Source organism: Chlamydotis macqueenii, chromosome Z (assembly GCF_036417535.1).
Source record: "Chlamydotis macqueenii isolate bChlMac1 chromosome Z, bChlMac1.mat, whole genome shotgun sequence".
Taxonomy (NCBI): domain Eukaryota; kingdom Metazoa; phylum Chordata; class Aves; order Otidiformes; family Otididae; genus Chlamydotis; species Chlamydotis macqueenii.
Window position 1 is genome coordinate 52,756,601 of NC_141593.1, and position 12,868 is coordinate 52,769,468.

Consider the following 12,868-nt stretch of genomic DNA (forward strand, 5'->3'; position numbering starts at 1 on the left):
TACTTGCTTACTACTCACTCCCTGAGCTATGCAGCCCAGCTACCACTTTACGCCCACTACTCACCTGCTACTCATCACTTGGCCAACAAATGTGTCCCCACTTGCTGCCAGCACAGGCAGAAAGTGCTACTCAGCATCCAAGCCTTCCTCCTGCCCTTACTCCACCCTCACAACTCCATCCTCGTAGCTCTTACCCACTCCCCAACCTCGTGCTGCCGTACTCATGCCCTGCTCTTCCTTTACCCACCCCTAGAGCTACTCACCATGACCTGCCCGGCTTCCAGCCCCACGTGCGTGCCATGCATGAGGACCTCGATGTTGACAATGCCACTGGGGCTGCCCTGCACCAGGTCGCTGAAGGATTCAGCGCTCCCGGCGTCAGAGCAGAGCCTGGCCAGGAGGTAGATGCAGGAGATGGGGAAGTCGCGGTGGAGGCGGTCGAAGGTGTGGAGGTGACCCATGCCCAGGGCGGAGCACGTGGCAGCCATGGGGACAGGTTTGGGGACAGGTGTGGGGATGAGGGTGGTGGCACAGGGCTCCTGGGGGTGTTTGGATGAGCAGGATGGATCTGTGGGGACAGGAGGAGCAGTGGTTAGTTGAGTTGTTCTTCTGAAAGGGTTCTTCATCCCTCCCTCCCTCCCTCTGTCCCTCCAATGATCCCTCAGTCCGTTCCTCCATCCCTCGCTCCATCCTTCCACCCCACCATCACCCATTTATCTCTCCATCCCTCCTTCTTCACCCAGTTCTCCATCCCTCCTTCCACCCCTTTGTCCTTTTTCATCTGTTTCTCCATCCCTTCGTACTTCTTCTTCCACCGTTTCTCCATCCATTAATCCAGCCATCCATCTTTCTTCACCCATTTCTTCATCTCTCTATCCCTTCATCCTCTTCCACTGTTTCTCCATCCTTCTTCACCCTTCCTCCATCCCTAAATCCTTCTTCGCCTCTTCTCCATCTCTTCATCCTTCTTCCACTGTCCATGCATCCCTAAATCCTTCTTCATCCATTTCTACATCCCTTCACCATCCTTCCACTGTTTCTCCAGCCCTCCATCCATCCTTCTTCACGCATATCTCCATCCCACCACCCACATCTCCGTTCCTCCCACCGCTTCCCCGCATCCCTCACTCATGTCCCCTGTTGCAATGCCCCACTCACGGCATGGCATCCCCTGTCCCCTGCTGTGCCCCTCCTCAAGCTGGATGCAGACCCTGCAGAGTTGGTCCTGTAGCATCGCTGGTGCTGTTACCATCACTGCGCCGTCCTTGCTGAAGACCACCTGCATGTCCATGGCTATTGCCACACGTCGCTGACCCCCTTGACGTTCCAGGCGCACCCAACCTCCCTTCAGCGGAAGAGGCAGGTGGGCCTGGCGCCCGGTCACCTGCAGGGAGGGGACAGCGGTTATGACACCTGGATGTCTGGATCACCTCCCCAGTTATGGGGTCTGGGGGTTGGAAATGTGGCAAGAAGCCCCAGATGCGTGGGTCCCCTCCTGGAGAAGACACCCTTCACCCCACGCTCTGCCAAAGGCTGTATACTCACCCTTGCCATCGTCTCCTCTCCGCGGAGCAGGACCACCTCGTAGCTGTCACCACGGAGTGTGATGTGGCTGAAGGTGGCAGCTGGTCCCCTGCCCACTTGGCCACTCGCCGTGACTTGGAGGGTGAGCAAGTGGCTGCCGCAGGTGGTCACCAACGTCTGGGTGCAAGGTTCGGTCAAGCCGTAGTTCTTCCCGTCAAAGGCTTGGTAGCACCAATGCCCCAAGACGTGGCAGATGAGACGGGGCTGTGAGACGGGCAGGCATCTGGGGGAGGTTTCCACCACCTGGCATGTGGTTCCAGATGGACAATGCAGGTCATTAAAGGATGGCTTGCTGGCTACAGATTTGGGCCAACCCTTCACCATCTGGCAGGTTGTGCCTTTCAGGCAATGCAGGTCTTTGCATGATGGCTTGTTGGGGATGCATTTGGGCCAGTCCTCCACCAACTGGCAAGTTGTCCCCACTGCGCAATATGTGTCATTGCATGATGGCCTGTTGGGCATGCATTTGGGCCAGTCCTCCACCATCAGGCAGGTGGTGCCAGGCGGACAGTGAATCTCGCTGCAGGATGGCTTGTTTGGCACGCATTCGGGCCAGTCCTCCACCATCTGGCAGGTTGTCCACACCGGGCAATGTATCTCGCTGCAAGATGGCTTATTGGGCATGCATTCGGGCCAGTCCTCCACCATCTGGCAGGTGGTGCCAGGTGGGCAACGCATGGTGCCGCAGGATGGCTTGATGGGTACGCACGTGGGCCAACCTCCTACCATCTGGCAGGTGGTGCCCATGGGGCAGCAGATGGTGCTGCAGGTGGGCTGGTTGGGCAGGTATTTGGGGCAACCTTCTACCATCTGGCACGTGGTACCTGCTAAGCAATGCACTGTGGTGCGGGTCACGCTGTGAGGGACGCCCTCTACCACATGACACACAGTCCCAGACTTGCAGGAGAGCTCGGCGCAAGATGCTGCAGTCACGCTCCTTCTCATCTGCACACACTTGGGCCACCCTTGAACCACCCGGCACGTTGTCCCGTTTGCGAATTGCAGGTCACCGCAGGAGGGTACACGGATGCAACGAGGCCACCCATTCAGGACTTTGCAGCTCATTCGCACCTGGCAGTGGAGGTTCTTGCAGGAAGGTCGGGAGACACAGGCAGGATGACCGTGCACCACCATGCAAGCAGTGCCAGGTTTGCAGGCAACGTGCTGGCAGGATGCGGGGCTGGTGACGCAGTTGATGCCGACGCGAGGCGTGGGAGGTGATGAGATGCCAGGGGAAAATGGGGAGAAGGAAGCATGGTGGCTCCAGGGAAGAGTTGCGAGGACGGCATAGGCAGGAAGACAGGGAGCCCCCCCATCTGTCATGGTTGTGCCATTGGGACATTGGAAGTTGCTGCAAGAAGGTTTTCCAATGGAGATCTGGGCTTGGATGCACTGTGGCCAACCATCAACCATGTGGCAGGTGGTTCCCTTCTGGCAGTGGATGTCACTGCAGGATGGTTGGTTCTTGACACAGTGGGGCCAGCCATTGACCATGTCACACGTGGTCCCTTTGTGACACTGGACGTCACTGCAAGAAGGTCTTCCAGTAGAGGCCTTGGATTCGATGCACTGGGCCCAAAGGTCAGCCTTCTGGGAGGTGTTTCCCTTCTGGCACTGGAAATCGCTGCAGGAGGGCTGGTGGTGGGCACACCGTGGTTGCTCATTTATGATCTTGCACTTGGTCCCTTTGGGACACTGGACGTCACTGCAAGTGGGTCTTCCACTGGAGGTCTTGGTTTGGAGACAGCGAGGCCAACCATCAACCATCTGGCAGGTGGTTCCCATCTGGCACTGGATGTCCTGACAGGAGGATTGGTTCTGGACACACTGGGGCCAACAATTGACCAAATTGCAGGTGGTGCCTTTGGGACACTGGAGGTGGCTCCAAGAAGGTCTTCCAGTGGAGGTCTTGGTTTTGAGGCACTGGGGCCAAGAATTAACTGTGTCACATGTGGTCCCTTTGGAACACTGAACGTCAGTGCAAGTGGGTCTTCCACTGGAGGTCTTGGTTTGGAGAAAGCGAGGCCAACCATCAACCATCTGGCAGGTTTTTCCCATCTGGCACTGCATGTCCTGACAGGATGATTGGTTCTGGACACACTGGGGCCAACAATTGACCAAGTTAAAGGTGGTGCCTTTGGAAAACTGGACGTCGCTCCAAGAAGGACTTCCACTGGAGGTGTTGTTTTGGATGCACTGGGGCCGACAGGTGGGCATGTCACACGTGGTCCCTTGGGGACACTGGACGTCACTGCAAGAAGGTCTTCCAGCTGAGGTCTTGTTTTCAATGCCCTGGGGCCAGGGAACAACCATCAGGGAGGTGTCTCCCTTCTGGCACTGTGTGTCGTTGCAGGAGGACTGGCGGTCGACACACCTTCGTTGCTCATTTATGATCTTGCACTTCATCCCTTTGGGACACTGGACGTCGCTGCAAGAAGGTCTTCCAGTGGAGGCATTGGTTTGGACGCAGCGAGGCCAGCCATCAACCATCTGGCAGGTGGTTCCCATCTGGCACTGCATGTCCTGACAGGATGATTGGTTCTGGACACACTGGGGCCAACAATTGACCAAGTTGCAGGTGGTGCCTTTGGGATACTGGACGTCGCTGCAAGTCGGTCCTCCAGTGGAGGTATTGTTTTGGATGCACTGGGGCCGACAGGTGGGCATGTCACACGTGGTCCCTTGGGGACACTGGACGTCACTGCAAGAAGGTCTTCCAGCTGAGGTCTTGTTTTCAATGCCCTGGGGCCAGGGAACAACCATCAGGGAGGTGTCTCCCTTCTGGCACTGGAAGTCGCTGCAGGAGGGCTGGTGGTGGACACACCGTGGTTGCTCATTTATGATCTTGCACTTGGTCCCTTTGGGACACTGGACGTCGCTGCAAGTGGGTCTTCCACTGGAGGTCTTGGTTTGGAGAAAGCGAGGCCAGCCATCAACCATCTGGCAGGTGGTTCCCATCTGGCACTGGATGTCCTGACAGGAGGATTGGTTCTGGACACACTGGGGCCAACAATTGACCAAGTTGCAGGTGGTGCCTTTGGAACACTGGAGGTCGCTCCAAGAATGTGTTCCAGTGGAGTTCTTGGTTTTGAGGCACTGGGGCCAAGAACTAACTGTGTCACATGTGGTCCCTTTGGAACACTGAACGTCACTGCAAGAAGGTCTTCCAGCTGAGGTCTTGTTTTCAATGCCCTGGGGCCAGGGAACAACCATCAGGGAGGTGTCTCCCTTCTGGCACTGTGTGTCGTTGCAGGAGGACTGGCGGTCGACACACCTTCGTTGCTCATTTATGATCTTGCACTTCATCCCTTTGGGACACTGGACGTCGCTGCAAGTCTGTCTTCCAGTGGAGGTCTTGGTTTGGAGACAGCGAGGCCAACCATCAACCATCTGGCAGGTGGTTCCCATCTGGCACTGCATGTCCTGACAGGATGATTGGTTCTGGACACACTGGGGCCAACAATTGACCAAGTTGCAGGTGGTGCCTTTGGAAAACTGGACGTCGCTCCAAGAAGGACTTCCAGTGGAGGTGTTGTTTTGGATGCACTGGGGCCGACAGGTGGGCATGTCACACGTGGTCCCTTGGGGACACTGGACGTCACTGCAAGAAGGTCTTCCAGCTGAGGTCTTGTTTTCAATGCCCTGGGGCCAGGGAACAACCATCAGGGAGGTGTCTCCCTTCTGGCACTGTGTGTCGTTGCAGGAGGACTGGCGGTCGACACACCTTCGTTGCTCATTTATGATCTTGCACTTCATCCCTTTGGGACACTGGACGTCGCTGCAAGAAGGTCTTCCAGTGGAGGCATTGGTTTGGACGCAGCGAGGCCAGCCATCAACCATCTGGCAGGTGGTTCCCATCTGGCACTGCATGTCCTGACAGGATGATTGGTTCTGGACACACTGGGGCCAACAATTGACCAAGTTGCATGTGGTCCCCTTGGAACACTGGCCGTCGCTCCAAGAAGGACTTCCAGTGGAGGTGTTGTTTTGGATGCACTGGGGCCGACAGGTGGGCATGTCACACGTGGTCCCTTGGGGACACTGGACGTCACTGCAAGAAGGTCTTCCAGCTGAGGTCTTGTTTTCAATGCCCTGGGGCCAGGGAACAACCATCAGGGAGGTGTCTCCCTTTTGGCACTGGAAGTCGCTGCAGGAGATGTGGTGGTTGACACACCGTGGTTGCTCATTTATGATCTTGCACTTGGTCCCTTTGGGACACTGGACGTCGCTGCAAGTGGGTCTTCCACTGGAGGCATTGGTTTGGACGCAGCGAGGCCAACCATCAACCATCTGGCAGGTGGTTCCCATCTGGCACTGCATGTCCTGACAGGATTATTGGTTCTGGACACACTGGGGCCAACAATTGACCAAGTTGTAGGTGGTCCCCTTGGAACACTGGACGTCGCTGCAAGTCGGTCCTCCAGTGGAGGTATTGTTTTGGATGCACTGGGGCCGACAGGTGGGCATGTCACACGTGGTCCCTTGGGGACACTGGACGTCACTGCAAGAAGGTCTTCCAGCTGAGGTCTTGTTTTCAATGCCCTGGGGCCAGGGAACAACCATCAGGGAGGTGTCTCCCTTCTGGCACTGGAAGTCGCTGCAGGAGGGCTGGTGGTGGACACACCGTGGTTGCTCATTTATGATCTTGCACTTGGTCCCTTTGGGACACTGGACATTGCTGCAAGTGGGTCTTCCAGTGGAGGCATTGGTTTGGACGCAGCGAGGCCAGCCATCAACCATCTGGCAGGTGGTTCCCATCTGGCACTGCATGTCCTGACAGGATGATTGGTTCTGGACACACTGGGGCCAACAATTGACCATGCTGCAGGTGGTCCCTTTGGGATACTGGAGGTCGCTCCAAGGAGGTCTTCCAATGGAGGTCTTTGTTTGGATGCACTGGAGCCGACCAGCAACCATCCAGGAGGTGTTTCCCTTCTGGCACTCACTGTCGCTGCAGAAAGCCTGTTGGGGGACACACTGGGGCCGCCCATCTGTCCTATTGTACGTGGTCCATTTAGGGCATTGGATGTTGCTGCAAGTGGCTCTCAAAATTGAGATCTTGTTTTGGACACTCAGTGGCCAACCATCAGCCGTCTGGCACATGGTTCCCTTCTGACAGTGGATGTCACTGCAGGATGATCGGTTCTGGACACATTGGGGCCAACCATTGACCATGTCACACATGGTCCCTTTGGGACACAGGACGTCACTGCAAGAAGGTCTTCCAGTTGAGGTCTTGGTTTCGATGCACTGGGGCCAACGATCAACCATGTGGGAGGTGTTTCCCTTCTGGCACTCGCTGTCGCTGCAGCAAGGCTGGTGGTGAACACACTGGGGCCAGCCACTGACGAAGTCACACATGGTCCCTTTGGGACACTGGACATTACTGTAGGAAGGGTGGTGGTGGACACACTGGGGCCACTCCTCTGTCATCTTGAACTTGCTCCCTTTGGGACACTGGAAGTTGCTGCAAGTGCGTGTCATAATAGAGGTTTTGATTTGACCATAGCGTGTCCAACCATTAATGATCTGGCAGATGGTTCCCACATGACACTTGATGTCTCTGCAGTAGGCCGGGCTGTAGACACACTCTGGTCGCTCTTTTATGGTTTTGCACTTGGTCCCTTTGGGACACTGGACATCACTGGAAGTGTGTGTCATAAAGGAGGTCTTGTTTTGGATGCATTGCGGCCAGCCGTTAATGATCCGGCATGTCGTTCCCACCTGGCACTGGACGTCTCTGCAGTAGGCCGGGCTGTAGACACACCGTGGACTGTCATTTATGATCTTGCACTTGGTCCCTTTGGGACACTGGAGGCCACTGCAAGTGTGTGTCATAAGGGACATCTTGATTTGGGTGCATCGTGGCCAACCGTTAATGATCTGGCAGGTGGTTCCCACCTGGCACTGGATGTCTGTGCAGGAGGCTGGGCTGTAGACACACCGCAATTGGTCATTTATGATCTTGCACTTGGTCCGTTTTGGGCACTGCAGGGCACTGCAAGTGTGTCTCACAACGGAGGGCTTGACTTGACTGCATCGTGGCCAACCATTTATGATCTGGCAGGTGGTTCCCACCTGGCACTGGATGTCTGTGCAGGAGGGTGGGCTGTAGACACATCGTGGCTGGTCATTTATGATCTTGCACTTGGTCCCTTTGGGACACTGGAGGACACTGCAAGTGTGTGTCATATTGGAGGTCTTGACTTGGCTGCATCGTGGCCAACCATTAATGATCTGGCAGGTGGTTTCCACCTGGCACTGGATGTCTGTGCAGGAGGCCGGGCTGTAGACACACCGTGGCTGGTCATTTATGATCTTGCACTTTGTCCCTTTGGAACACTGGAGGTCACTGCATGTGGATCTGCCACGGTGTTACCGAAATCCGGAATAAAACTCCTTAACAGCAATGAGAAGTTAAGAAGCAGGCACTTCTGTATTGCAGCGCTGGGCGCACGGGGGATCGCTCCACCTAGCGTGCGCACCCATTTGATCAACAGCACGGGTTAAATACACATTAATTATACATATTCATTAAATTCCAAGAAATAATATGCATAAACATAAATTTTCTGAGAAACCATTACATCATTTCCCCACCCACTCGCGCATGCCCAGTCTTTTGAGTCGAGGGTCTTTTGGTGGTCTTGGTGGTCGTCAAAACGCCCCCTCCTCAAATTCGCTGGTCAAACTCCTCCTTGAAATCTCCATATATGGTCTTGAGAACAGGTCGCGATGCTCCTTGATTTTCCTGGCTCCAAAGTGATGGCTCAGGGCCTATTTCTGCAGGTGGTGTTTGGGGGTGTTTGGGACTTACCATTGTATTAAAGATATGCTAGGCTAGCTTCTAACAAATGCGTATTATAATATCTCTAGGGTCCCACTCCCTCTAAGGACAAATAGATTTCGTATAAAATTTAACCTATGTGACTACAGTTCTACAGTTAGCAAGAATCACCTCATACTGATATTTAATTTTCAACATTTATGTCATGTAACATTTCCCCCCTTTGAGACTTATTTAATTTTTTCAATAAGTCTCATTTACTTATAACTAATCTCCATAATCAGTAAAACAAAAAGTATTATTAGCATTACTACTAAAATTCCTTTGATAGATTTCATTATTTTGATATGATTTTGTCTAATTCATTAAAATGAGAGACTGTTAACTTTAAATGACATATTTCTTTAGAAATCCATTGTTTCTGTTTTGGAGGCTGTGCTTCTTGACTCTCAAATAATGAATCCAAGAATCAATATCTTCAAATTTAGGGGCTGTATATATTGCTAGAAGCACCTGATATGGTTCTTTCCATTTTTATTGAAGAGTTTCTGATTCCCGAATTTTCAGGTACACATAATCTCCTGGTTAAAATGATGAACTGGGGAATCTAAAGAAAGGCTCTGTGGCAGTTCCATATCCATATCAGAGTTCTTCCAAGGGATATCAAATACAATTCCATTTCATTATCCCCAGTAGCAGTCACATTTTGAACAAGGGTTAGAGTCTGATAAGATTTTCCATATATTAACATATGGACTAATTTTAGTCTTAGATCTGGATTGAATCTTGATTCTCGGAAGTGCTTAAGGAAGAGCATGAGGCCATTTTAAAGATATTTTCTGACAAATTTTACTTGTCTATTAGATTGTGGCCTTCAAGGAGGGTGTAAATTCAATTTGATTCCCAGAATTTTCCTCAATATTTGAATAATTTCAGACACAAAATGAGGACCTCTATTTGATTATATTCTTTTGGGGATTCCAAACCATGATATTATTTCTTTTAACATATTTTTAGCCACTTCTCTTGCCTATTGGTGCAACAGGAAAAAAATCTTTTGGCCATATTTACTAATACCAATAGATATCTATATCCATTTTGTTGTGGCAATTCTGAAAAATCAATCTGCCAATAATTTTCAGGCAAGTTTCCCATATATATGGTTCCTGGGGGTGGTTATTTAATATTTCTCGGGTTATTCTTTAAACAAGTTTCACACTTTTTGTTACTGATTTTATTAGCTTTATCATCCTAACACTAATCACCTGTCTTCTTAAATCACTGATCATTGCCTCTGTTTCCCAATGAATTTTTCTATGCTTTTAGCTTTGATTGTGGTGAGACCACAACTTGATTTTTAGGACTAATGATCATTTTTCATATTTATTTGAATTGATTTAGCTAATTCCAAATCAACCTTACTATAATTTGGGGTTTGTTGTTCAAATTTCACTTCTTTAACTGGTATTATTGTCATGATGCCTTTTTCTGCTCTCTCCTTTGCCTTTTTATTGACTAATTTATTTCCAATATTCACTGGGAAATTCCCAAATTGGTGGGCTTTGCAGTGCATTATTGCAACTTCTTTGGGTTTCTGCATCACTTGGAGCAATTGCAGAATTTCTTCTTGGTGTTTAATGGATGTTCCTTGTGCTGTCAGCATTCCTCTTTCTTTCCATGTGGCTCCATGGGCATGTACTACTTAGAAAGGATTCTTCTGAGGGCCGAATGTTGTCTTTCATGAACAAACAGTTCAAAGGGTTTGGTTAAATCGGGCAACCCTACAGCAGGAGTGAACATCAGAGCTACCTTTACATTCTGGAATGCCTTTCGAGCTTCAGGTTCTCACACAAGGGGTCCCTCCTTCGATTCCTTTAATCCACAGGTGACACCAGCCAGCCATTCCCAGAAATGTTTGCAGCTCCTTAGCTCCTTTTGGCTCCAGCATTTGGCAAATTGCCTCTTTTCTCTCATTTCCAAGTTGTCTTTGTCCCTGTGTGATTTCAAATCCCAAATACATGACAGTCTCTTTTCCAATCTGTGCTTTCTTCTTGGAAAATCTGTTATCACTTTGGCCCAAGAAATTTAGCAGGTTAGTAGTCAAGTTGAAATATTCTTCTCTGGTTTCTGTGGCTATTAAAATATCATCTACATATTGCAACACCAGTCTTTCAGGATAAATTATTTTGCATGTTTCTAATTCCTTAGCCAATTGATTTCCAAAGATCATTGGGCTATTTTTAAATCCTTGAGGTAGCACTGCCCAGGTGAGCTGAGTCTTCTGCCCAGTTGTGGGATTTTGCAGTTCAAAGGCAAAATATGCCTGACTATTTTTGTCAAGAAGAATACAGAAAAGGCATCCTATAAGTTCAATACAGTGAACCACTTGTGATTTTCTTTTAAAGCTGTCAACAAGGATACAGGTTTGCCACTAAGGGGTGAATATCTTGAACTATTAAATTTATTGCTATTAAAATCTTGTACTAACCTATATTCCTCACTTTCTGGCTTTTTCACAGGTAAAATGGGAGTATTGAATTCTGATTCACATTCGACTAATAGTCGATATTTTTTTTAAAAAATTTTCAATCATTTTCTCAAGGCCTCTTCTAGCTTCTAATTTTAAAGGGTACTGTTTTTGTCTTACCAGTTTGGTGCTCTCCTTTAGAAAAATCTTTACCGGTTCTGCTGCTTTTGAATGTCCGGGAACTTCGCCAGCCCACACCAAAGGGTTACTGCATTGTCCACTTCTTGAGGGATTTCATATGGCTCTGAAGTTGTCTGCAACATAAAAATTCTTGCCTCTCTGGCTTTTGATTAGGGTATATTTAATTGAATGTCACAGTTTTAAAAATTAATTCGTGCTTTCAATTTGCTCAATAAATCTTTCCCCACTAAGGCAACAGGACACTCTGGCACGTATAAAAATTGGCCAGTTCCCCATTTTTACCCACCTTAAAGTTAAGGATTGAATGAAAAAATTATTTTCAGCTTTCCCTGTGGCACCAATTTTGTCTACATACTTTTTACTCAATTTTCTTCTACCAGTACTTAAAATGAATAGCTCCAGTATCAAAATAGAAAATCCATGGTTTGGGTCCCCAGCTGGATTGTAACCAGGGGTTCTGCTGGGGAATTCTCCCCCAGTCCTCTTTGCACCTCTGACAAAGGCATCTGCTGTGCTGCCAGTTTTTTGTTTCTTTTTCAGAATAAGGACATTCATTTTTCCAGTGCCACCATGCTTCACACTTTGTACACTGATATTCCCAATCTCTCTCCTATTGCAGTTATTTTATCCATTCCTCTACCACACCCCGACCTCATCCCCGGTTTGTTCCCCTACTGCTTGTCAAAGTGGTAGGGGGGGCAAGGCTTGAGCCGCTCCTTGTTCTATCTGGTCTTGTCGGCTCCCAGTTCTCCCTGCAATAGGACTGAAACCCTCATAATTCAACTGTCCCACTCTACAGCTCCCACCAGGCGTTCGGTGTTCTGGCCCCTTTTTCTACTGTTTCATTTGTTAAACCTGCATCAACACTTCCAGACAACACATAAAGATAATACAGAAATTTAACACAGAAATTTAACACATGAATTCTATGTTTTCCTCTTCAGTTCCACATTTTAAACATCACTTTCTATACTACAAGCCAGGATCTTTTCAACCTTTTTCCTTTTTTTTTTTTTTTTTTTATGCCAAAACCATTGGATCCTTGGGGACGTATCTGCAATCTTTCTGCCACTTGGGATGATTTCCCAAAGTAAAGAACAAATCAACATCGGGGACCACATCTCACTTTCCTTCCCTTCTACAAGATAACATCAACTGTAAAATATTGTATCAATTTTTTTTTTTTTTTTCTAGTTACTGGGTCTCCCCTTATATCCTCCCAATGTTTAAGAACACATCCCAGTGGAGACTTCATTAATATTTCCCCTACCATTGAGGTAGACATAGAAGATATGTGTTTTCCCATATTTTACAAAGGAGTTTTTGGTACCAAAAAGAAAATAACACTGTTCTACAAACAAAGTCAATCCCGTCACCAAGAAAAGTTTAAAACCCCAAATGCAATACTGTATATCATTCAAGTCCCGTACACTGCAACACATGCATAAAGACTTAAAAACAAAACAAAACAAAACAAAACAAAACGCACTGAAGCAACAATTACCAGCTTGTAAATCACTTCTAAAACACCCTGGGGCCCCTTTCCAAGCTATGTACAAATCTTACCAATACTCCCCATACTCTTACTCTTAAACAATTTAGACTAAATGCCAAATACCAGATAAATGCAAATGACAATTGTCCCAAATACAAAAACCAAACAAATGCAAATGACAATTGTCCCAAATACACAAATGTCCAACCCAGCAATAGCTTTCGCTTATGACTTACGGGCAGACGCCTAGGCTTCCAAACCAAACGGGTACCCTCTAAGCCCCAACCCTGCGAAGCTTTCGCCGCGCCTTACGGGCAGGCTATCCAAACCAGAC